We start from the raw sequence: 26,331 nt of genomic DNA on the forward strand, positions 1-26,331 counted from the left end.
TAGTAGATTGTTTTTTAGTTTGCCAATTTATGCTTTCTTAAGCCCCCATTTTTGAGTTTAATAGTTGTCATATATGTTATATGTTTATATATTAGAGTTTGAAGTTGGGTCCAGAAGAGTCAACTATTTTTTTTTTCACCCAATCTTTGGGGCACGTGTTTTGAGTACATTTTATATATGTAAGACTTTCTCCCTACTCTCAGGTAACTCTTGTTTTTTATATTTAAACTCTTATGGCTATTTAGGAGTAATAAGTCTTTTCTAATTTGCAAAGCAATAAAGGTTTGTTAGAAAATATTAAGCATTAAAATTATATAATGAACTGGAAAGTGCAAGTAAAATCCCCATTGCCTAAAAGGCAGAGACTGAATTTGTTATAGTCAGGAAAGGGCATTATCTTAGAAAGAACTGTTGATAGCCTTAACTGTCATGTTTAAAAGCATTTTTTAATATAAAAATTAAACCATGAAATTTTGATATCACATTTTATGTAAGTTGTAGAAAATTGTATTAGAAACATGCTGTAATTAATTTAGCATTATTAACGTGTTATCTTCTTGTACTTGTTTTTTTTCACTTCGCTGTAGACTGGTAGAAACTTTGACATCTATTGGGATTTGTCTTCAGTTTACATTTGGGAGCCATTGATCTAACCAACCTCGTCTTCTGTCACCACTCTTCAGAAATAGCCAGCCTTGTCCTCTCGCTCTTCTGGCCTGACCGTTGCTTAGTTTTGACTTGCTTGTTTTTGTTCATGTGGTTCCTTCATTTCCGGTTTCATGCCACTTATCCTTCATGGTTCATTTCAAATCCTCCTTGTGGCAGAGACTCTTGGCTGTCCACCAAAATTTGTTCTTCCCCTCTTCCTGGGCCCAGAGCTAGCTCTTGGTTCCGTGTGACTGAGTTTCCCCCACTAGAATGTGAGTAGAAATGATGTGTTGCTGTTCTTGGTGCTTTTTCTCTTCTGCTGGCTGGATGTGTACCATAATGTGGAACTAGGGGGATGCAGAGCCACAGTGGAAGCAGCCTGGATCCCTGAATGACTGTGTGGAAGAGAGTTGTCTGCCAACCTGAACCTTCCTCCCTACCTCGTTACTACTATATATGGAAGAAATAAACTAGTGTGGGAAGCCATTGGTTCTGTTGTTACCTTGGTTTCACGGACTCTGATAACCCTGCTTCCTCTAGGAGGCAGTTTCTGACTATTCCAGTTCACATAGATTATTGTTTTTTCTCCCTACATTCTGTGGTGTTTTGAAGGTGTTTGCTATTCACATATTTTTTAAAAAATGAGAAACAAAAACAGAAAAACAAAGGTAGCATGTATTTAATTTGTGCACGACTAGCTCACACATACTGTAGGCTTTTGGAAGAAAATAACTGTCTTTTATTTCTTTGGTATTCTCCGTGTACACAGGTTAGGCATTCAATAAAGACCTCAAGGAATGAAAACTTCAGAACAAATCTTTAAATGTGGCATAGATATTGGCATCTTCAGTGGTGTTAAATTTAGTTAACTTCATTTATTTTAGTCTTCCCTAGTTAGACTTTCATTTTAAAGGAGAAAAATGTTGGGGCGCCTGGGTGGCTCAGTCGGTTAAGCGGCTGCCTTTGGCTCAGGTCATGATCTCAGGGTCCTGGGATTGAGCCCCACATCGGGCTCCCTGCTCAGCCGGGAGCCTGCTTCTCCCTCTCCCTCTGCCTGCCTCTCTGCCTGCTTGTGCTCTCACTCTTTCTGTCAAATAAATAAATAAAAATCTTTAAAAAAAATAAAGGAGAAAAATGTTACAGAGAACCCATAATTTAATAAATTAGAACAAAGGTCTTACAAGCTAGTGAAATTTGTAGTAGTGAAGCTACTTCCGTTGCTCTCCTCTCCCTCCCTTTTTCCCTCTATAATCGTTAAACTTTCACAGCAGGGTCATGTTCTAGGCCCAGTAAGACAAAAATCATTACCCTCTTTGGAGTTTACAGACAATAAACAGCAAACGTTTGGAATGCTAAATGTGATCAGTATCTGGAAAAAAGCAAAGTGGGGGGTAGGGGCTGAGGGTGCGGGCAGCAGGTGAGATGATGATGATGAGTGTGTGTTGCATGGGCGTGGTGTTATAGTGTTCAGTTGGGTGTCAGGGAAGACCTTTCTGGGAAAGTGACCTTTGGGTTAAGGTCACTTAACCCTTAAGGTCTTAAGTCACACTTAAGGTCTATTCACCAGGTGAATAGAAATGATGTGGCTAACTGGAAAAAGAGCGAGTGAATAGACCACAAGTGCTCTTCAGCCTGGGGTGAGAGTGATGAAATTGTTCTAAAATTGACTGTGTGATATTGCACCACTGTATGCGTGAATGTTGTATATGTGAATTATATCTCAGTAAAGTGGTTAAAAGGAAAACATCAGAGTTTTAGAGGTCTTCACCATCAGCCCAGGGGGAAACCCTTCTCCTTACTGCTCTCTTTAGAAATGTTCGATTGTAGAGTAGTAGTTACTACTGTAAATCACACGAATTACATTCCAGTCAGACCCAGATACTGTGTGAAGCACAACAATCATTATGAATATTAGTAAATTCGTATCAGAGTACTTTGGCCATAAGTTTTTAAAAAATCCCAACACTAAAATCTGGTCATGTATGTGTACTTTTATGGTTTGCTGCTAAAGTAATAGTTGATTATTGTCCCTTTAATAACTTGGGGGGAAAAGGTAATGTCGGCTTTGTGCTCAGTAATGACCGATTTGGGATGGAGACCATGCTGACTTTGCAGGGTAGTTGCCTGAGAGTTCTGCCTTTAGAATCAGGCTTGCTTTCTGTTTGCTTTTGATGGTTTATATTCAGAACAGCCTGATTGAAGTAGGCTGTCTCCCTGGATCTTGCTTTTTCAGATCCTGGCTCTTAGATACTTTTATTTTTTTTCCTCTGGAAATAATCTTTAACATATTGTTTCCTTTGTATCACAAGTTACCTAGATCCCACCCACCTAGGCAGCATGGATTTAGATCTTTCCTCTTACTTAGAATCTTAGAGCTAGAAAGTTAATAGAACTATAGTCAGTGCAAAGCTTGTATTAGATTCTTACCAGTCCTTAATTCTGTCCTTGAGGTCTTTTTCCAATACCATGAGTTTATTTCCATGAGGAATTAACAAATAATGCTCATAAAGCAGCTTCTGTTGACCCTAAGGATATTCTTTAGATTCTGTTACAGTGTTTAAAATTATTGACTTAAAATTTGTATCATTAAAAAAATCATCAAATCATTTTTCTCAGTGTGTAATTACTCTTTGCCAGAGGACCAGTTTTCCTTTGTGCTGATTAAATTATCAAATCATTCTGTTGTCGAGTTGAGAACAGTTGACCTCCCGTGTAGTTCTAGGCCTGGCTGTAACATTAACTCACTCCATGACCTTGGCAAGTAGCTTAATCTGACCAAAGACAAAACTTGTATTTCAGAGGTAGATTTGGTAAATGGTAGATTTGATAAGCAGGACTCCCCCCGCCCCCCCCCCCATGAAGGGATTTTATGCAGAGAATAGAACTTACAAGGTGTGAGTAAAATGACAGAAAACAAATGAAATGTTACGTGTTTTACCTTCCAGGACCCTGTATGGAGGAAGGGAGGAAGGGGAGGGATCCCCACTGCAAGAAGGAGTGCCCTTCACAGCTTCTTACCGCACAGCAGGGTGCAGTGGGGGAAAGAACCAGCTCTGTGTCAAATGGCTTTAGGTAGAAAGGGCAGTTCTGCCCCACAGGTCTTTGTAAGACACGGGTAGGGGGTGCTCTGTAAAGTCAGCCTGGTCTGAAGAGAGCCATTCAAGGCTCTGGCTGCTTATGTACAGGGAAACCCACGGTTGCTCTTAAAACATTGCAAAAAGGGGCGCCTGGGTGGCTCAGTTGGTTAAGCGACTGCCTTCGGCTCAGGTCATGATCCTGGAGTCCCGGGATCGAGTCCCGCATCGGGCTCCCTGCTCGGCAGGGAGTCTGCTTCTCCCTCTGACCCTCTTCCCTCTCATGCCCTCTGTCTCTCATTCTCTCTCTCTCAAATAAATAAATAAAATCTTTAAAAAAAAAACAAAACATTGCAAAAAGGTGGTCACACACTTACCTTTCCGATGAAGCATTTGTGTCTAAATTCATACAGATGTATCTTAATCTGGCTACCATCACTCAGCTTTTAATAACAACAGTAACAACCAGTATTTTACTAAGTATGCTATGCACCAGTTGCTGCCGCAAGCACTTTACATGTGGTAACTCACCTGATTTTAAACAACATCCCTTTGACCTGTGCGTACTGCTATTACCCCTATTTTTACAATTGCGGAAGTAACAGGTTGGAAGTTTCACAATTATTAAGTGGCAAAGCTGGGATTCAAACCCACAGCCTGACTGACCACAGGCTTCGGTTAATTTAGGGGCAAGCCTGATGCAGAAGAGGAGTAAGTTTTATTGTAGAAGGCCTAGGACTCAAAAATGAATGAAAAAATGAGTGCAGAGTATCTTAATCATTTATTTTATTATTTTTTAAAAGATTTATTTATTTGACAGACAGCAAGAGCAGGAACACAAGCAGGGGGAGTGGGAGAGGGAGAAGCAGGCTTCCCACCGAGCAGGGAGCCTGATGCGGGGCTCCATCCCAGGACCCCAGGACTGTGACCTGAGCCGAAGTCAGACACTTAACGACTGAGCCACCCAGGCGCCCCTCTTAATCATTTATTTTAGATTGATCACATTGAAATGATAATTTATGTATATATTGGGTTAAATCTTTTAAAATTAATTTTGTCTGTTTTTCTTTACATTTTAAGTGTGGCTACTAGAAGATTTCAAATTACACACATGGCTCACATTATTTTTCTATCAGGCAGTACTATTGTAGAGAGTCCTAAATGAGAGAAAGGTGTGGTTACTGTGGGTAGGAGACTGACTAGTGAAGTAGACAGGAGTGGTAGTGCATATCTGGTAAACCTAAGTGCATTGGTAAGTATATTGTCTCCCCCTTAGCTATGGATGATGAATATATATTTGTTATTATAGCTTAAACTTTATCATATTTGGTAAAGAAAATGAATGGAAAGAACAGATATGTTTGTACCACGTATAATACAGTAGCATATCCATTGAGCGTTTTAATATACCAGCTACTCGTCTAAGTACTTGACATATGTTAACTCAATACCGGTACTGACACCACCAGGCAGGTACTATTGTTACTGATCTGAAGCACCGTGAGTGAGGTTAAGCTACTTGCTTAAGGCCACACAGTATAGTGCATAAGGAGTTAGTGCTAGTCTATACAATTTAACTTCGGAGACTGTGGGCTTAACCATTGTGGTGCAACGGTATCCCCTGCTTTTTGAAAGTTCATGTTATATCACTTTACTTTTACCAAAGACCTACATTAGTACCTGTTTTTGCTAGCTGAAAGAAATCAAAAGAAGTTTGCGTTCAGCATTTGTTTGGCAGTGCATCCTTACAGAGGCAGCGGGCACCCCCAAGCAGTGAGTGTAGCGCCACCAAGCTCCTTTCCAGGGAACTACACTCAGCATCTCAGTCTCAAGCCGCCATGGCTTTGAAGTGTGTCTGTGAGCATCTGTGCTTTTTCTCGATTTACTTTGCGCATCTGTTAGCAAGATGTGTCTTGAGGTACCAAAAAAGCCTGACAGAGGTTATTTGTTGGCTGTAGGAATGCTCAAAAATATTTTCATAATGAAGTAATGGTAATTACTTCTTCACTTTATGCCGTTTTGGCTTATGAAAGGTTTCATAGGAAAGTTCTACTTTCAGGTGTGGGAGGGGGACTTGTATTGCCTCTTTAAGCTGTACGACCTTATGATTTGCTGTATTTTTTAATCTTATGCTTTAGTGTGGTAGTGTGTACATGGATAACCCACTGGAATTTTTTTTCCAGCTTAGCAGGTGGCCTTCGTGTCAGCTTGTATTTATATTTTGTAGATTTGTTTTTTAATTTCCTAAAAGTGAATGATTTTTGTTTACATTTTCCACTTGCAAGGTTGTTTATACCTTAATTTTAGCCTGTTAATTGCATTTGTGGTAGTGCTCCATAAGTTTTGTATATTATAAAAGATCTGCCTGGACTTTCAGAGGAGAAACGTATATGGACAAATTAAAAAAAAATAAGCTTTTAATAATTTAAATGTGTGTTATCAAAAGGAAATACAGGAATTTGGGTTTTCTCTGCCTAGAAGCTATCATTGAGATGTTAGCCTTAGGAAAGATAATATGTTTTAAAAGTTTTTATTCTCAAGGGAAAAGTGTAATACTGTGTCTCGGCTAAACATACATTAGGTATTTATATCACATATGTCACAAATATATTTAAGTATCATCCTAAGTTAGCTTGTACCCTAAAATAAAAAAGAAATATTTTTTTTCTGGCTATCTACTAGGAATGAGATGCTGTGGATGATACAAGCATAGATGTCACAAGTCTGTCCTGTGGAAATAAGACATACATGCAAAAAAGAAGTAAATCCAGTTCAGTAAAATAACACTATGGGGGCGCCTGGGTGGCTCAGTCGGTTAAGCGTCTGCCTTCGGCTCAGGTCGTGATCCCAGGGTCCCGGGATGGAGCCCTGCATCAGGCTCCCTGCTCAGCAGGGAGCCTGCTTCTCCCTCCTCTTCTCCCTCTGTCCGTCCCCCCCCCCCCCCCGTCATGCTCATTTATGTCTCCTTCAGTTCACTCAGTCTCTCTAGTAAATAAATAAAATCTTTAAAAAAAAACAAAACAAAATAACAGTATGTATATCATGAATGGACAAAAGTTTCATAGGAGTTCTGAGGAAAGGCAGAAACTGTTTTGAACTAGTAGTTTGGGAAGTGTTGCTGGAGGAGGAGAGAATTGAGCTGGTCTTGTAGGGGGAGTCGCGTTTCCTTACATGGAGTGTAGAGGGTGTAATTTAGACACGAGGAGGTACGGGCTTAGGGGAATGGGGAGTGTTCAGCTTGTGGCTCAAGTGAAGTATATAGGAAGCTGAATACTCAGGGAAATTTTGAAAAATTAATTTGGGCCGGATCAGAAAAGACCTTGAATTCTAGGTGGAAGAATTTGAATTTTTTTTTTTCCCAAAGATTTTATTTATTTATTTGACACAGAGAGACAGCGAGAGAGGAAACACGAGCAGGGGGAGTGGGAGAGGGAGAAGCAGGTTTCCCGTGGAGCGGGGAGCCCGACGCGGGGCTTGATCCCAGGACACTGGGATCATGACCTGAGCCGAAGGCAGACGCTTAACGACTGAGCCACCCAGGCGCCCCAAGAATTTGAATTTCTTAAGAAGTTCAGACTTTTAGGGGAGATAGAAATCTTTGACTATGTGATCATTTATCCTTAAGTTACTATTATGTGATAGACATCCCTAATTTATATTCTTGACTTAACATGCTAGATGTTTTTAGTTGTTGGTACCGAGAAACACTGAAGAGCTTGCTTTCTTGGTTACTAGTCAAATCCAGTGTATCAAATTGGCTTGTTAGCACCATCTCAGACTCCTTGGTTGGAAAAATTTTGTTTCACATAGCAAATACTTGACAGTTGTCTGTTTTTAGAGATGACAAATCAGTATTTTGCACTGACTGTTAATTGCATTTATAAATTTCCATATGCTGTGAATTTATACCCTTATTACAGGCGCACTAAAACGTGCTCTTATTTTAAAGCTCTGGCTTATCTTGGCTCCATTGTCCTGTTAGCCCAGCAATTGCGGGCTGCTTTGTTTAACCTGCTGACTCCATGTTCTTTTTTCATAAAATTGGGAAGATCTCGGTCTCTCAGTGGTGGGGAGATTGTTCAGTGAGATAAGACAGTTTATAAAGAGAATGCAGTAACCTTTGGAGACATTGGATGTATATACTTAGTAAATTTTCTTTCCCTCCTTCCTGATTTTGAAATGGTTGTGACTAGAGATTTCTTATTACATGTATGCTTTAAATATAGGCCTTTGTGTAGCAGAATTCCAAGAAATTTGGAAGGCATTTACTTTTGTAAAATCTGACTTTATTATAATAACTTGAATTTTTAAAATATTGATATAGTGGGGCACCTGGGTGGCTCATTTGGTTAAGCGTCTGACTTCGGCTCAGGTCATGATCCCAGGGTCCTGGGATTGAGCCCCGCATCGGACTCCCTGCTCAGTGGGAAGCCTGCTTCTCTCCCTCTCCCACTCTCCCTGCTTGTGTTCCTTCTAAGCTGTCTCTCTCTGTCAAAAAATAAATAAAATCTTTTAAAAAAAAAGTTGATATACCAAGAGAACTTACTGATGTTTTATTAAAGATAAATTTGTAGTTGTTTAATTAGAATCTCCATAAAACCCTGAACTATCAAAGGACTAAGGTGTTTCTACAAAGTTATTTTATGAACTAAAAGCATACTCTGTGGCATTGAAAGGAAATGCATCTTAAATTTTACATATGGCAATTTAAGAAACCAAACAAATGAGTACAGGGAAAAGAGAGGAAAAACCAAGAAACAGACTCATAACTATAGAGAACACACTTATGGTCACCAAAGGGGAGGTGGGTAGGGGGATCAGTGAAATAGGTGATGGGGATTCAGGAGTGCACTTGCTGTGAGGAACACCAGGTGATGTATCAAAGTGTTGAATCACTACATTGTACACCTGAAACTAATATTACACTGTATTGTTAACTAACAGGAATTTGAATAAAAACAAAAAAGCCCCCAAAAACAAAAGAAAAGGGGGTGCCTGGCACCTGACTCTTGATTTCAGCTCAGGTCTTGATCTCAGGGTCATGAGTTCAAGTCCCATGTTGGGCTCCACACTGGGAATGGAGCCTACTTTAAAAAAAATTGAAAACAAAACAAACAAAAAAAACGAAAGGAAATGCAGTTCAGGAGAAATATTCTTTATCAACCGTTTTCTGCATCATGTTGTTAAGGAAATGCAGTTAAACTTTTTTTAAGTTGCCCTTTTTTCTTTTGGTGTACATATATGGATGTTAATGTATGTCTAGATTTGTGTAACCCCCATCACAATTAGGAAACAGAAGAATTCCATCACCCCAAAAAACTCCCTTGTGCTACCCCTTTATAGTCACATCCTTTCCCTCACCCCTGGCAACCACTGCTCTCTTTTCCATTTCTTCCTTAATGGATAGATTAGTGGAGGCTATCACATGATAAATATCTTATCAAATATGATATCAACTAATAAAATATGAGAAACATCAAGTAAGATAAGGTATGTGAAAGTGCTTGGCAGATAGAGGCATCAGGTACTTAATAAAAAATCGCTTCATACAGAATATTAGGTCAATAGGTGAGGCTTAACTGGAGTCTTCTATAGAGTCAACTTTGTGTAATCTTTAACAACTTTTTTTGTCCTTGCTTAGAGGCTTTTAGGCTTGTTTTTGAAAGGCTTTGTTCCATAGCATCCTGATTGCTGGAAATCTCTGTTATTTAATGTCTTTTAACCTCCTGTTCCTCAGGGAAAAAGTGAACAATAATATCTACCTTGAAGAGTTGTTAAAATGTGATGATATATATGAATATAAATACATAGGCATGCGTGTATTTATGTGTGACTTGGCCCAAAGTAGGTTTCCCTGTCAATTTTTTAAGATTATATTTTATAAATAATATACTTCACAGTTACTTTTAGGATAGTTTGGTAATGAAATATCATGTCGTCTTGATATATAGATGCTCCATCCACCCCCTCAACCAAAGCTTTTAGAGTGGGAAGGTTGATTCTCAAAGCATTATCTTTCTGTTTTTTGGAAATGTGTCAGCAATTTCTCTCTTTTGGTTTGGAGGGAGGAGTACCCAAATCTATTTAACTTTATCATAATATTTCAGGGTTCATTTCACATTATGCTCACTTCATAAAATGTGATTTTTGAAATTGATGATTGGGACGTATGGGCCGAATCTTTGCTAAACCGCAGGACTTCCTTTTGAATTCATATTTCTAAGCCCCTAATGCAATAGTGACTTTTGGAGATGTTTTAATCTTTTTCTTAAAAGTGAAGTACATAGTATTCTGATATATAACATCCTGGGCAGTAGGATATAATTGCTTTTCTACAAATTTAATTATTTAACCAAGCGCAGAAGCAGATTTAGAAGTTTCTGTTCTTGCCCACAAATCCTCATGTATGCTGTCTTTATCACTATTCTTTGTCTCATTATTAGTGTTCAAAATATTAATAGAATCAGTGAATTATAGAATTGGAAAGAACCTTTGAGATCTTCTAGTCAATTAATTCCTAATTCTGTCTAACCCAAAGCCCGCTTTTTCATAATAAATATTTTGTAATACTCTTTAGTGTCCTGAGATAAAATTAATAGTTAATGAGTTTTTTACTCACATAATTAGAATAAATCAATATAATTCCCTAACTGTAATATAAAGGAAAATAATTTAAATATTATTTACAATATCATTTGTTTACTTTTTTGAGTATTGATTCCCCCACTGGATTGTGGGTTCCATGAGAATTTTGTATTCTGCCCTATGAGCTTGTGTTGTAGGTAAAAGTGATATTTCCAAAATATAGTCAAATTGACACTCAGGGAAGATGTGTTGTCTTTATTCTCCAGTCTCAACCCTCTCTAAAATAATCTGGTGTTTCCAGAGGTGCTTGCAGTAGAACACGATAGGAAGCAGTCCCAGCACCAACTAGTTCAAGTTTCTTTGTACTGTGGCATTTAGTTTCTTTTCTTTTCTTTCTTTCTTTTTGTTTTTTTTAAGATTTTATTTATTTATTTATTTTAGAGAGAGCATGAGTGGGGATAGGGACAGAGAGAGGAAGAGAGGGAGAGAGAAAATCTCAAGCTAAGTGCAGGGCTGGATCTCATGAGCAGAAATCAAGAGTTGGATGCTTAACCAGCTGCACTATACAGGCGCCTCTGTGTCATTTAATTTCTTGAGGGAGCAGTGTCCCCTGTAACTTCTAGAATGTTGCTTCTGAAGTATCATGTGGAATTCTGTAGTAATTAAACTGATACTTTTGACTTTAGACTATACAATGAGTTCTTTTTTCATCAAGATTGCAGGTAATCTGGTAATTATGTTACAGAGGAAAAACCGAGATTTTGTTTATTTCGTGGTAGGCTTTGCATTAAGAACTAATACTTTGGTAGAGTTTGGTTAAGCATCTGAAAGGCATATTACTCTTCTGTGCATATTTTTGTTTTAAGTAGAGTGTAACTTACTCTTTCCTGGCAGCCTTCGGACTTTGTAATTTTTTTCTTTTTTCTTTTTTGGACTCCATGCTTGTGCTTAAGTGCAACAATTTCATTTCTTATTGTTGATTTCCTGAATATGTGTTCATGAATTTTTCCTTACACTCAGCAGCTATGCCTCATTAATTTAAATCTGGCTTTGTTTTGTTGCTCTTATGCTTATTTTGTTTCTCCTTTTTCTTAAAGCCTTGTTGACCATATTCTTCACAACCCCATTTCAGTGCTGCTAACTTAGGGTGCTCATGTTAGTATCTATTACCTTGATACTATTTTGGAGACTTTATAGGTGTTTTTCTCTGCCTGGACCGTAGATTTTCCCCTTTCTTTTATAGTCTGCATTTGTCCTATGCAAATGTAAAGTGGTTAATTGGAAAGAGCACACACTTTAGGGTTAAATGGATGTAGGTTTAAATCCTAGCTCTGCTACCTGCCAGTTAAATTTGGGCATGTTTGAATGTTTCTGAGCTCACTTTCTTTAACTGTAAAAAGGGTATACTTTTACCTACTTTTCAGAATTATGAGATAAGGAATATTGTATGTAAAGCATTTATTAGAGTATTTCTGTCCTGTGTCTTTTAATAGTCTCTGAAAAAAGAGGCAGAGTGGAATAGAGGAAAGACCAAACTGAGAGTGAGAAGTCCTGGCCTGACCTAAGGCCCCTTTTGTCTCGAAGATTATGTGAAGTCTGTGACTGACTAAGGTCGTCTGAAGAGAAAATAAACCATTAGGCAGTATAGATAGGGAGTTTGCTTAGCACTAAGGAAAAGTGATCTGGATCCCTGTTGCCTCATCTGAGATAAGGGTTTGGTTGGGCCACTGGTTCCAAATGTTCTTTAATATCCTTTAGAACAGAGAGGTCCAGATGAAGGTGAGGAGTGAGGTCTGGGGGGCCTGGGGGGTGGGGACAGCCCTGAACCACAGCTGTTCTGCTGTGTTTTACATAGGACCTTTTGGTGAGATTTTTGAATGAAGGGCCCTATGGCCAAAAAGTTTCTAAACCAGTATACTAAATGATTTCTAAAGCCTCTGACAACTCTGACTTTCCATGATAGGTGATTTTATAGGTGGTGTGGTTTTTAAATTGAGTTTTCAGAGATGTCTTTCAGTATTATTTTATGCATTGTACTGTTCTGAAAATTACCTCCTTCCTCATCAAAGTTACTTTTGTAAGTTCTAGAAATAATTTTAAAAATTCTATAAATATTAATTGCTGATCTTAAGTCTTCATGAGCTTCTGTTATCAGATATTTTTATTGGCATTCATACTAATTTCTCCACCTGTGTTTTTATTAATGGCAAGAACATGCTACATGAAACACTTTAAAATACATGGAGAGAGTTCCAAGGTCATTCTCCATCTGTTATTTATTTTGATTTTTGCAAGTCTAGGGAAAAAAAGGTCACAGAAGTAATGTTTTAATAGCAAAACAGATGTTCCAGATATTAACCCGGTTGTTATTTGTACAAAATAGACTTTTACACATGAAGCAAATCCCCGTCATTTTCTTGCAGAAGAAGTTAGAAAAAATGTTTTATACATTTGTAGCATTCACTCAGAATTCCATGACATATGAATAACAGCCATGTTTATGAAATTCAGTCTGAAATACCTTGAATCAAGATTATTTAATTCCATTCATATTATAAGGTATTTAATAATAAAGATATCTCAAATATTTTTAAAACAAAGCCTGGTATAAATAAATACAAATAAAATATTATAATATGTAGTATTTGTGCCTTTGCTTACAATATTTTCTGGGTTTCTTGACTTAACAACTTAAACTTTTTTTCTAGAGTAGTGTTGTTATAGGATATGATTTATCCTTGGTCCTACCTCATTGCCCAGATACTTGATAAATGTGTTTCATGAATGAAAATTACACAGTATAGTTTCTTGAGAGTTAAGAATGTCTCCAGCTTTTTTCGCAACGGGTTTGCCGCAAGAACACAGGTGTGAAAACCACTGCTCAACCTAAACCAAAATGGGAAAGGAAAAGACTCACATCAACATCGTCGTCATTGGACACGTAGATTTGGGCAAGTCTACCACTACTGGTCATCTGATCTACAAATGTGGTGGGATCGACAAAAGAACTATCGAAAAATTTGAGAAGGAGGCTACTGAGATGGGAAAGGGCTCCTTCAAGTATGCCTGGGTCTTGGATAAACTGAAAGCTGAACGTGAACGTGGTATCACCATTGATATCTCCCTGTGGAAATTCGAGACCAGCAAGTATTACGTGACCATCATTGATGCCCCAGGACACAGAGACTTTATCAAAAACAGATTACAGGCACATCTCAGGCTGACTGTGCTGTCCTGATTGTTGCTGCTGGTGTTGGTGAATTTGAAGCCGGTATCTCCAAGAATGGGCAGACCCGTGAGCATGCCCTTCTGGCTTACACACTGGGTGTAAAACAACTAATTGTTGGTGTTAACAAGGTGGATTATTCCACTGAGCCACCCTACAGCCAGAAGAGATACGAGGAAATCGTTAAGGAAGTCAGCACCTACATTAAGAAAATTGGCTACAACCCTGACACAGTAGCATTTGTGCCGATTTCTGGTTGGAACGCTGGAGCCAAGTGCTAACATGCCTTGGTTCAAGGGATGGAAAGTCACCCGTAAAGATGGGAAGGCCAGTGGAACCACACTGCTTGAAGCTGTGGATTGCATCCTGCCACCAACTCGTCCAACTGACGAGCCCTTGCGTCTGCCTCTCCAGGACTTCTACAAAATTGGTGGTATTGGTACTGTCCCTGTGGGCTGAATCGAGACTGGTGTTCTTAAACCTGGGATGGTGGTCACCTTTGCTCCAGTCAATGTTACAACGGAAGTAAAGTCTGTTGAAATGCACCATGAAGCTTTGAGTGAGGCTCTTCCTCGGGACAATGTGGGCTTCAATGTCAAGAACGTATCTGTCAAAGATGTTCGTCGTGGCAGTGTGGCTGGCGACAGCAAAAATGACCCACCAATGGAAGCAGCTGGCTTCACGGCTCCGGTGATTATCCTGAACCATCCAGGCCAAATCAGTGCTGGATATGCACCTGTGCTGGATTGTCACACCCCTCACATTGCTTGCAAGTTTGCTCAGCTGAAGGAGAAAATAGATCGTCAATCTGGAAAAAAGCTGGAAGATGGTCCCAAGTTCTTTAAATCTGGTGATGCTGCCATTGTTGATATGGTTCCTGGCAAGCCTATGTGTGTTCAGAGCTTCTCTGACTATCCTCCTCTGGGCCGTTTTGCTGTTCGTGACATGAGACAGACGGTTGCTGTGGGTGTCATCAAAGCAGTGGACAAGAAGGCAGCTGGAGCTGGCAAGGTCACCGAGTCTGCCCAGAAAGCTCAGAAGGCTAAATGAATATTATCCCCAATACCTGCCACCCCAGTCTTAATCAGGGGTGGAAGAACGGTCTCAGAACTGTTTGTGTCAATTGGCCATTTAAGTTTAATAGTAAAAGACTGGTTAATGATAAGAATGCATCGTAAAACCTTCAGAAGGAAAGGAGAATGTTTTGTGGACCATGGTGTGTGTGTGTGTGTGTGTGTGTGTGTGTGTGTGGCAGTTTTAAGTTATTAGTTTTTAAAATCAGTACTTTTTAATGGAAACAACTTGACCAAAAATCTGTCACAGAAGTTTGAGACCCATTAAAACAAAAGTTTAATGAGAAAAAAAAAAAGAATGTCTCCAGAATTCCTTTACAACAGAAGACCATTTTAGGCTGCTGTTCAGTTGTTTCTCTAAACCAGTAGTGTCTTAACCTTCTCTGAATTACAATCCCCTCTAAGACAAATTCGGGATCCTATCTGAAGAAAAACACACATACGTAAATTAGCATACAATTTTAGGGGGTTTATGAACCTTTGAATACATTCCATGAACCATCTTTGGGTAAACTACCCTTTGTTGTGTGAAGAATAAATTATAGAAAGGAAACATTTAATTTTTTTTTCATTTTGCTTTTATCTATTGAAAGAAAATTACTGTGAATGATAGTTGACTTTATTTGACAAAATGGTAGTGTTTTTATTCAGTGTATATTAATTTGTAAAAAGTCTTTTATTAAAGATGATAATGTAACTACACATTTTAAAAATAATGTGATCGGTTTGTGTTGTTTTGAAGAACTGTAATGTGTGAAACAGGAAGAAAAACATCTTATTCCTTGTCCAGTCAAAACACGTGTTAGATGCTGCCCTGAAACAGTGGTATTTTATACCTTCTAGTGAATACCAGTAATTTACGTTAGAAAAGACAAGTTACTGATGTCAGAAAATCAGTAATTTTTACATATGAAAAGCACTGAGCCAGTGTTTCAATATTATGAAATCCCCAATTGATGCTTCTTATTAGTGGCTGACTCTATCTTCAATGGTTTATTATTAATGGGACCTCTCCAGACCCTTAGTATAAGAAATCCTGGTTCCTCATTTTTCCTTTTGAAATTATTGTTACTGGGATTTTTTTTCATAGTGCGAAAATAAGACTGTGTACAATTTGGAAGAAAAATCATAGTCTCACTACGCAAGGATAGTCATTGGTAACATTTTGTTGTGTGTCTGTCGAGGCTTTTTTCTGTTCAGTGATTGCATGCCCTCTGTCTAGATTTTGGTTCCCTTTTGTACTCCGGCTTTGCTTGTGTATGCTTTTTCTGATTTTTGAGGTGGTAGTTATTCTTATAATTTCTCTTTTCCTTTCCCATCCATTCACGGCTGCCAGGGTAAAATGGTTGGAGTTATTCGTGTCTTGGTAATCTCCCAGCTATGAACATTTTTTATTTTGAGATAGAATCCACACACCATCCAGTTCACCCATTTCAAGAGTAGTGTACAAGCAGTGGTTTTAGACTGTTCAGTTGTGCAGCCATCACCACTAAGTTCAGAACATTCTTTTACCGCCCCCCCAAACAAACTTCATACTCATTAGCAGTCACTCCCATGACACCTGCCTTCAGCCCTAGGGAACCACTGATCTACTTTATCTCTAGATTTGCCTCTTCTGGACATTTCATATAAATGAAATCATATAATATGTGAACTTTTGTGACTGGCTTCTTTCACTGAGCATTAATATTTTCAAGGTTGTCTGTGATGTAGCATGTATCAAGTACTTCATTTCTTTTCTTGTTAATGGCTAAACCCCTTTTGTTTAATCCCTTTATCAAATGAACACATTTGGGTTGTTTCCACTTTTTGACTTATGAATGGCACTGCTATGGACATTCATGCATATGTTTTTATGTGGATGTGTATTTTCATTGCACTTAGGTATATATATCTAGGAGTGGAGTTGCTGGGTTATGTGGTACTCTAACATTCTGAGGACTGTAATAAGTAATTTGAACAGAAGGTACTCTCTTGAATATCAGGTAGGAGGTATAAGAGAGTTGTACTAACCAGTCTTTTGAAATGGTTTCATATAGTAGTGTTCCACTTAGTGTGGGTGTATGTGGTTTTAACTTTTACATCTTATAAGGAAACCTTATGTAACAACAGGAAATTGTTGAAATATAGTGAGTGTGCTTGCCATTTATGCAGAAAAAGAATTAGTGGCATCTTCATAAAAAAAAATGCTTGCTGTTAATTAATTTTGTTTGAAATAATTTGGAAGAAACAAAACCCAACAGAAATCCTGAGACCTTGGAAGAACATTCTCATGACTAACCCAATCTCTGCACAGTGTGCACCACGAAGAGTATTGTTAAGAGGTAGCCTCTTTGCCTTTCTTTTTGTCCTAGCCTGACTGACTGCTATCCTTCCTCTAAGCCCAGACCTCGTTTGCATCTTAATTCCTTCTTCATGTTTTAGTTGGTTGCCTTAGCCATCTATGATTCTCTTCTAATGCAAAGAACACTGAGCTGGTAACTGGAGATGGAAGGTCGTGGCCTAGCTCCAACACCACTGGCTGTGCCGGTGTGAGTGCAAGTCAGGTCCCTCAACCTTTCTGCTCCCCACTTTCTTCATCGGTATAATGAGAGAACCATCTGTGAGATTGAAAGATATCTTTAAAGCTTAGTGATCTTAAGTCTAGCTCTAGACTTCTAAGATTTTACAAACTGGTTGTCAAATTTACTGATTTTTCATGAATTTGGCATTTAATATATACTTCCTTGTATCGCCTCCTTCCCTCCTTTTCAAATGTGTTCTCTCTCAACCTAGATGATATGGCCGAGGTGGGTAAAGACTCCGTGGTTAGTGTTTAATAAATAGTGCATATATTATTATATGAGTTTTTATTGACTGTGGAATGACTCTAATTGGTACTTATTCTCTGTTTAAATGATCAGAAGTAAATGGTCAAAATAACTTGGTAAATTTAGACAGCTATTTTAACTTTTTCCCTTTTCTGTCTTTTTAAGAGTATGCTTTTGATTGAAGTAACCATGGTGGAAAGTCAGAAATGAACATTCTGTTTTTAGGAACTTTTAAAATAGCTGCTTTCTGCTAGAACTTTATCCTTATGAGACTTTTATGCACATATATTCATGGGCTCATATTTTGTGTATATGAAGAGTTTCAGGAAACTTCTTGCTTGCTTTCTGACAGTCTGTGTACCTCCATCGCTTAGTTCTTTGCACATTTTACTGGTTAGCTCTGTGTCTTGTGAAGATAAAGACAAAACAGCTTAAACTTCAAGTTAACAGAGATAAATGCTATAAAATAAATTGAATGGTGGTTTTGAGTGACCTTTGGGGGGGTGCCTATGTCGTTTTAGTTTACCTGGGGTACTTTATCATTCCTGTCTCAATGTATGTTTTTAATTGTGGCTTTTAATTTGTGAAAATTTGAGTTTGAAGTATGACAAGCAGTAATGCTAAGAGGTATTTCTACCTCAACATTTAATCGGTTTTACTTTCATTACAGGATCATGCAGCAACACGCATTACTGACATTACTGACAAGCTGACTTAACTTTGGCTACAGTGACGTTGACGTTGCTGCTTTTTTCCTTCCTCCTCTTCTGTCTCCCTTTCCCCCTTCTTCCCTTTTTGTATATAAGTATCAAATGGAAATGTCTCTCTTTAAAACATTACAGAAAGGTCTGAGTTGCTCAGTTGGTTAAGCATCTGCCTTCTGCTCAGGTCATGATCCCAGGGTCCTGAGATCAAGCCCCGCATCAGGCTCCCTGCTCTGTGGGGGGACTGCTTCTCCTTCTCCCCGACTTGTGCTCTCTAGCTCTCTCTCTCTGTGCCTCTTCAATCAATAAATAAAATCTTAAAGAAAAAAAAAATTACAGAAAGGTCTGTTTCTCTTTGACTACCATCCTTAGTCACAGCCTCTTCATCTTCATGGAGATGGTGATGGAAACGTTGTGTGTCCTTATAGATAGACTTAAGTGTATTTACATTTATTTATATAAACCATATAACCTAGGGGTTTTTGTTCTAGGGGTGTGGTACCTTTCAGAAATGGTATCACACTCTTTTTCATTAGCAGTACATCTTGGAGAACTGTTCATTTTAAGAAAATACAGTTTGACCTCATTCTTTCTACCTGCTGCATAATGTTTCATAATGTTGGCTCCACCACGGTTTAGCCCCTCCCCCATAGTGGACATTTATGTTTCTGATATTTTGGTTACAGACAATGCTGTGGTGAAGCATCTTTGTACATGCAGTTGAGTATTTCTCTAGGGTAAATACTGAGAAGGAATTCATGATGGCAGGCGTATTCAAAATTATTATAGCTTGTACGTATTATTATAACTCACCTATCATTTTGCCCTCTAAAACTTATACTTCTTCCAGCTGTGAAAGCAAAGACACCAACAAATGATTTTTAGAATATCAGAGGCAAAACTTAGACATTTTTGCCAATCTGGTGAGAAAAAATGGTGTTTTGTTTATTTTAATTTACATTTTCCTGAGAATAGGTTGAGCATTTCTTTTTTTTTTAATTTGTTTATTTTAGAGAGCACTCGTGCACATGCACAAGCTGGGGGAGGGGCAGAGAGGGAGGGGAAGAGAGAGAGAATCTCAAGCAGACTCCCTGCTGAGCATGGAGCCCCACGTGGGGTTCGATCCCACGACCCAGAGATCACAATCCCAGCTGAAACCAAGAGTCGGACGCTCAACTGACTGAGCCACCCAGGGGCCCTGAGCATTTCTTTATGTGTATCGACCATTTGTATTTTCTTCCTGAGCACTGCATACATATAAATGATTACTTACAAGGTATCTAGTTTAAATTACTGCATATATAACAGTTTTTGGTAAATATTTCTTGGTAAATATTATTAAAATATACATATAGAAAAGTACATAAATCACAAATGTATAGCTCACTAAATTTTTGTAAAGTGAATACATCACATATAACCAGCACCCAAATCAAGAAACAGAGTATTACTAAAACTCTTGAAGCCCCCTCATGTCCCTTCCAGTCATTACTCTTGGCTCTACATCTCCCGGATAACCATTAATGTTACTTCTAATCTTATAAATTATTTTTTCTGTTTTTGAATCTTAGACATAGAGAATCATACAGTATATACTCTTTGCTTCTTTCTAGGTATTAACTTTTAAATACATTTTAAGTAAAAGAATTGCATCAGGATTTAGAAAACTGTGTTTATTTACACAGATAATTTCTTCTCACTAAACTTTAATAAGAGAAAATTGTGCCATTTTAACTAGATGTCCTTGTACAGTGCTAAGAACTCTCAGTGGACCCTCTCCCCACCAAAGGGAGTTAGCAGACTTGTTTATTGAAATCAGTTGATTGTTGAAAGTTTTTCTTGCTTCATTTTGGGTAGATCTAACTGAGGTTTGACCCCATTCTGCTCTTGAACTGTCTGTTGTGTTAATTAGAATTGGTAAACTGTGGTTTTATTTCATCTAACTAAATGATCTTAACTAGAATGCTTCCTTACCTTGTACCTTCTTCTAGTATCTTGGGGAGTATTATTGTCTTGAGCTGCTTTAGGAAGAATGAAGCTGTAGTTGTCTCTTTCCTGTTATTGTCTGTATCCTTTTCCGAAACAGGTAAAGGTGCCAGAGCAAACTTCATACGTTATCCTTTCAGCTTCCTCTTCCTGCCTCATGAATGCTTAGGTGATACGGAAAGGTGTTTTTTACATTCTGTCTCTTCAGCTTATTTTTGTTAATTTGTGTCTTTTGGTAATTTGCTTATTAAAGTAGTATACCTTTTTGTTTTCAGAGTATCTTGAACATAAATTCTTAAATTTTCTAGTGATTTCTTGACACTATAGTAGACACTATTTTTTTTAAGTAAAATCAGTAAAGGTGAATAAGGTTACCAATGGTGATAGTCTTTTAAATTTATTTTTAGTTAGTAGTCTACTTCCTAAAAGAATTTAAAGTGATTTACAATAAAAGACATACATGATAATACCAGTAAGAATAAAAAGATTATAAGAGGAGAAAGAGATAATAACACAAATCTTTGTTTCTAGAATTGAATGTTAAATTTAGCCATGAGCCTCTGTCTTTTGAGACTGGAAAAGAGAACAAATACGGTTCTCATTGGGGAACTAAGCAGCAAACCATTTCATCAGGCAGGACAGATGTGTGTATGTTACTAAATTCTGAAAAATGCAGAAATGTTCACTAGAATCAGGTCATGCAAATTAACAAGCATCCAGGGATTTAAAAATTTTGTTGGATTTAAAAGAAATTAATCAGCTCATACATATTTCACTTATGTTTATGAAAGAACTAAATCAGTGTGATTGTATCTGGGTGTGAAGTATTTATTCATCTAGCTTGCAAGAGTAGTGCATAAAGAACATTATTCTAAATGTCATTGTTGGTGAACATATAAGTAGCCACCATGCTTAAGAAATAGAATATTGTCAGTATTAGAAGTCTCCCCTGCTCTCCCCATGACAACTATTATCCTTTTGTGTTAGTCATTATTTTTCTTTAAACTTTTGTCACCTGTGTATATATTCCTCAATATATATATGTACATATGTGTGTATATATATGTATATATACATAACTTGAGAGCCCCCTGGTGAAAACTTGAGAAGTAAGCATAATCTATCATTAGATGAAGGCTCCTAGAGGTGCAGAATCTCTGGGTCTTACCTGAGCATCCCAGAGCATTGACCAGATCCATTTCTGGGTAAGGTTGTGGGCAAATTCATGCATAATGAGTCCTGAAAAAATCACAGTCCACGGCTCACCACAGTCATGGCTTCTGGCTGGACTTGGCAGATACTGGCTCTCTGGTAGGAATATATTTTCTGCTCCTAAGTTCTCCATGCCTTCCCTTTGTCTCTTAGGAGTAGGTCAAAGCAGAGTACTTAAAATAGATAAAATGAGTGTCATCAGCTGGCCTGCAGGAATTTTATCAGAATGTGTTCAAGAAGCCAAGTGTAGATTAGAATCTGTGCCAAGGTTCATATGGTCATTCTGTCCTTGGCTCAAAAAGATAATTTGTTTAGGAGCAAGGAATTTGGTGATACAGCTTCCAAAGGGTCTTTCTTTTGAGTCACCCATCCCTAATTTGGACTGGACACCTTCTCTGTCTTGTGCATGATTATCATCCTAGGATCTTCCTTCATGATCATCTTGGAGATTCACTTGACCTCTCACCTAGGTGGGATCTCTTCTTTCCCATATTTCATCTCCATTAGTCTTTATTTACTCTTTTGTTTTAGGAAGCCCATCTTCAAATAGTTTCTTGAAAAAAGATTGTATGGGAGGTTATTTTGAGGTTCTGCATGTATGATGATGATGTTCTACTATCCTTACATTTGATTGATTGATGACCAGATGGAATAATTTTCTTGAGAATTTTGTAGGCATTGTTCTGTTTTCATCCTGCTTCTGGTATTGCTGTTGAGATCTATTTCTACTGAGAAGTCCAAAGCCAATCTAATTTTTGATCTTTTGTGACCTGTTTATGTCCTCTCTAGAAGTTTTGTTAAAATGTCATTTTGTCTCCTCTGTCCTGAAAGTGACAGTGCTGTGCCTTGGTGAGCATCTGTTTTCATCCATTATCCTAGCTTTCAGCAGGCCCCGTTAATGTGGAATTTGGAGAAATTTTTTGAATTATTTTATTGCTGATTTCTTCAGTTCCTTGCTTCTCTCTGTTTTGCACTCGTATGGTTTGCATATGGGACCTCCTGTCTTGATCCTCTAATACTCTCTCTACTTCCCACCTCTTTATCTTCTTGACTTTTGGGGGGATTGCCTCAGCTTTATTTTCCAACTCTTGAGTTGTTTAATTTTTGCTGAACATTGCTATGTTGCGAACTTCCAATAGCTCGTTTATTCCCTGAATGTTTCCTTTGTTTTATTTAACAAAGAACATGTTTTTGTTTACTAGATGCAGTATTTGTCTTTCTGAAATGTTAAAGATAGTTTTCTTCTTCTTGAATAGTTTCCCTCAAGTATACTTTTTTCTTAGTCTTTAATGTCATGTTAAAGGCTTTTCTCAGATGGCTCATTATCTGCTCACAATAAAAAATAGGGGACTTAAAAAGCCAATTTAGGAGCTTGTATGTAGGTGAGGCTTCCATGAACTTTGGGCCTCACTGTAGGGTGATTTAGGTGGACCATTTATTAAGGAGCCCTCAGTGCTTCTATATTTGATCTTTCTTCACAGTCTGGTGAGATCCCCAGATCCACAAGATCTACTGATGCTCCAGTAGTCTGCCTAGAGCCATGCTGTTCTGTCCGGTAGCCACTCACCATGTCGAATGAATGGTTCCTCGGTTGAATTAGGCACATTTCAAGTGCACAATAGCCACATACGGCCTGGCTGTCATACTGGACAGCACAGCCACTGAACATACCCATCGCTGCAGGAAGTTTCAGTGGAGAATGCTGGGGTGGGACTGGCAGCGCGTTCCCAGCCACTGGAAAGCCCAGGGAGGACAGACTAGGTCTCCGAGTCAGGATTCTCTGCGTACCCCCTCGCCCAGAAGCCTAGTTTTACTTTCTTCAGAGAAGACAAGGCTTAAACAATGTGCTTAATTAACTCTGTTACTTTATTGCTCATTATTTACTTTTTGGCCCTTTAAATCTGTCTGGTACCGGTTCCACACTCTCCACCGCATTTTCTGGGAGTGCCCCTGGTTAGAGGTGCTTTATCTCACCTCTGTCAGTATGAACAGCGTTACGGAACCAAGTCCCTTATTTCTTTAGCTGGAAATACCACGGATGTTATTGCTACCTTACTTTTGAGGCTCATGTTTGGATTATATGAGAATGTAAAGTGCCTATTTTAAGACACACTTGACATTATCAAAGTAGAGAGTAAGGTTCTTTTAAAATCTCAAATTTACAAATCCACTATGCATCTGACTTGCCCCACCACGTGCTTATGAGGTAAGTAAAACAGAATAAAGGGCCGCTGAGATTAGGATACTGGACAGTTTGACCAGATAATTATTATTACCTAAATGACTTCTTTCTTTGACCCCAGCCTTGGAGTAATCAAATTTTGAGTTTCATCAAAATTTTGGAGTATTTACATGTTAAGGACCTTTTAGTTGCTCATGAATAATTGAATCTGTAGGTGTTGAATATGTAACTACCACGAGCCTTCTGTAAAGCGCCTGGCAACTATTAGGTGCTCAAAAGGTAGGCCTTTGAGAATTTTCTCCAACCTCCCCATCTGTAAGCATCCAGGTTAAGTGACGTGGTCGTGATCATCAGCTCTTGCGTTGTGGAGCTGGGTCGGATGCTCTGGGCTCATAGACTGCTCTGATACCAGCATCTGTCAATGCTAGGATTTTTGCCAACAAGTTCCATGTACCTGCCTGTTTTAAAAAGAAGCTCTTTGCTCTTAAGGTTTTTAAACAAAACCAATCCATTCACTCATTGCATTGATGCTTATATGCACCATTACCACTTATCCCAAAATCTGAGTCAGAGGCCTTAGGTTTTTTCTTGGTGACATGTCAACGATGGTATTTTTGGCTGGCCTGGGTGTGTGTACTTTGTCCTAGGACCTGTGCTCTTGTGATTCTTGCAGCTCCCCACTGTGTACACTATACCTCAGTAGTATCTGATGAGTTACAGTTCCCTGCTTAAGCGATGCTGTTTCAGATTTCTATGACTTTGCCTGTTCTGTTTTACTACTTGGCATTATCTTTCCCTTCCCCAACCTCACATCGTCCAAGAGTCTAGTGCATTTTTTAATCCCTTTTAGCAGAGTTCATCCTGCCTTACTTTGATCTATCCTTAACACACACTGCATGCTCCATTATATCCTCTATTGTAGCATACATCACATTGAATTGCAGTTACTTCTTAGTATACCTATTAGACTATGGGAGCAATGCTAGTTAACATTTCAATTGTGAGGTGATTAAATATAGGACATTTTATGAAGGAAAAGAGGTTTCCTTCCTGAGCAAGAAACTAAAGGCATCTGGTCTATGGATTTGTTTACCCATCTCCCCCTGCCCCCTGTTTGGGGGTGCTTCCAGTTTTGGGCAGTATGAATAATGCTGCTGTGAACAGTGGTATACAGGTTTTTGTGTTGTCGGAAATTTTCATTTGTCCCAGATATTCAGTAGTAGGATTGTTGGGTTATCCGGTAAGCATACATAATACTTTACTTTGCCTTGCCACCAGCAGTATGTTTGAGTTCTTACTCTTCTGCATCCTCATCAGTACATGGTATCGCCAGGTTTTTGTTTTGTTTTTTAAAGATGTTATTTATTTGTCAGAGAGAGAGACAGAAAGAGCACAAGTAGGGGGAGCGGCAGGCAGAGGGAGAAGCAGGCTCCCTGCTGAGCAGGGAGCCCAATGTGGGACTCGATCCCAGGACCCTGGGATCATGACCTGAGCTGAAGGCAGACGCTTAACCGACTGAGCCACCCAGGCGTCCCTCGCCAGGTTTGTTTTGTCTTTTTCAATTTTAGCGATTCTAAATAAGTGTGTAGCTGTCATAATTGTTAACCATTTTGTCTGTGAAACCCATGAGACTTGGAAGTAGGCAGAATGGAGCTGGATTAAATACAGAGCCAGGGAAGAGTTCCTGAGGAGGCAGTAGAACGGCTCAGATTTACAAGAGCTTTTTATGTCTGTCATACTCACGGTGGTGTCCCCAAGTAACTAACACAGGGCCTTGCGCACACAGGAATCTTTTTGTATGTTTATTGAGTCATTGAACAAATGATCAAGAGGTTAAGGAAAAGGCAGGAGCTTGATGGAAAAGTAATTTTAGATTAGACTTGGCCTGAGTAACCCCAGTAAGTTCATGGGACACATCCTTTTATATCTGAGTCTGTGTTTACAAACACGTGGTTAGAAGCTGATTCAGGTCTCTGATTCCCAGCCCCTCAGTGGGAGGGAGGTGGCCAAATATCCTGGAAGGAAGTAAAAGGCAGAAAAGACTTGGTGCTACCAGCTGGTTATGGGGACTTACGAAAGTAAGTCATCGTAACTCTTCTGGTTCTTCGCTTGATCAATGTAAAATGAAAAGATTTTATTAGATGATACCAATATCTAAAAGAAAAAAATATACATAAAGGAGCTTAATCACATCAAATGAGAAATAGTTTAATAAGCGAGGAAAAAGCATGTCTGAGGCTTTGATGGATATGTGTAGATAGAGTGTGAAGCCTAGCTCCTCAGGGAATTTAGGGGTAAATGTGTAGACAGCTAGCAAATGGCTCGTGGGCAGAAACAAACAGAGCCACAGAGGGTCCTTAGAGGGTTTCAGGTAGAGGAGCAGCGCTGCGGATTGTCTTTTTCTTTTTCCTCTTTTGAAAAAACTTTCCTGTAAAGACTGGAGATAAGCTGCCTAAGTGTCTTCTTTCAGTGCAAAGAGGAGAGCTTGGGCCTCAGAAAGCGAGGCTGAGGGTGCGGAGGAACACATACCGTCCTGGGCCCGCCAGGTATTCCGCTTCTGCTCTTCGGTGGTCTTTCTCTCTGCCCTTACTTCGAAGTTCAGATCACGAGTTTAGCAAAAAACCAGTTCTCAGACACTCATTCTCTGTGCAAGGATTTTGTATACATACTGTCAAGTACTGGTAGAGATTTAAAAACCTACTCCACAACCAGATAAACTGGAGTCTGTGTAAGGGATTTGACCTGTTTTATTGTTTGTCTGACATTTATTAAAGCACTTTGACATTTGAAATTTTGTTTCCTGTTCTGAATATTTAAAAAGAATCACAGCT

General features: G+C 38.7%; 1 protein-coding gene across 3 annotated transcripts in view; it reads left to right on the forward strand.

Moving 5' to 3' along the window:
* Window positions 1-26,331, forward strand: part of LCLAT1 (lysocardiolipin acyltransferase 1) — a 185,776-nt gene that overhangs the window by 39,291 nt on the left and 120,154 nt on the right. Inside the window, exon 1 of one of the 3 annotated variants that reach the window (XM_088026383.1) lies at window positions 16,790-16,930. The exons of the other annotated variants lie outside the window; for them this stretch is intronic. The gene's annotated coding sequence lies outside the window, so the exon portion shown is untranslated. Of the gene's footprint in view, window positions 1-16,789; window positions 16,931-26,331 lie in introns of those variants that run through there. 3 annotated transcript variants of the gene reach the window in all.

This window comes from Eumetopias jubatus, unplaced genomic scaffold (genome assembly GCF_037043125.1).
Source record: "Eumetopias jubatus isolate StellerSeaLion01/CBP00866 unplaced genomic scaffold, mEumJub1_p1.0 scaffold_9, whole genome shotgun sequence".
NCBI classification, from domain to species: domain Eukaryota; kingdom Metazoa; phylum Chordata; class Mammalia; order Carnivora; family Otariidae; genus Eumetopias; species Eumetopias jubatus.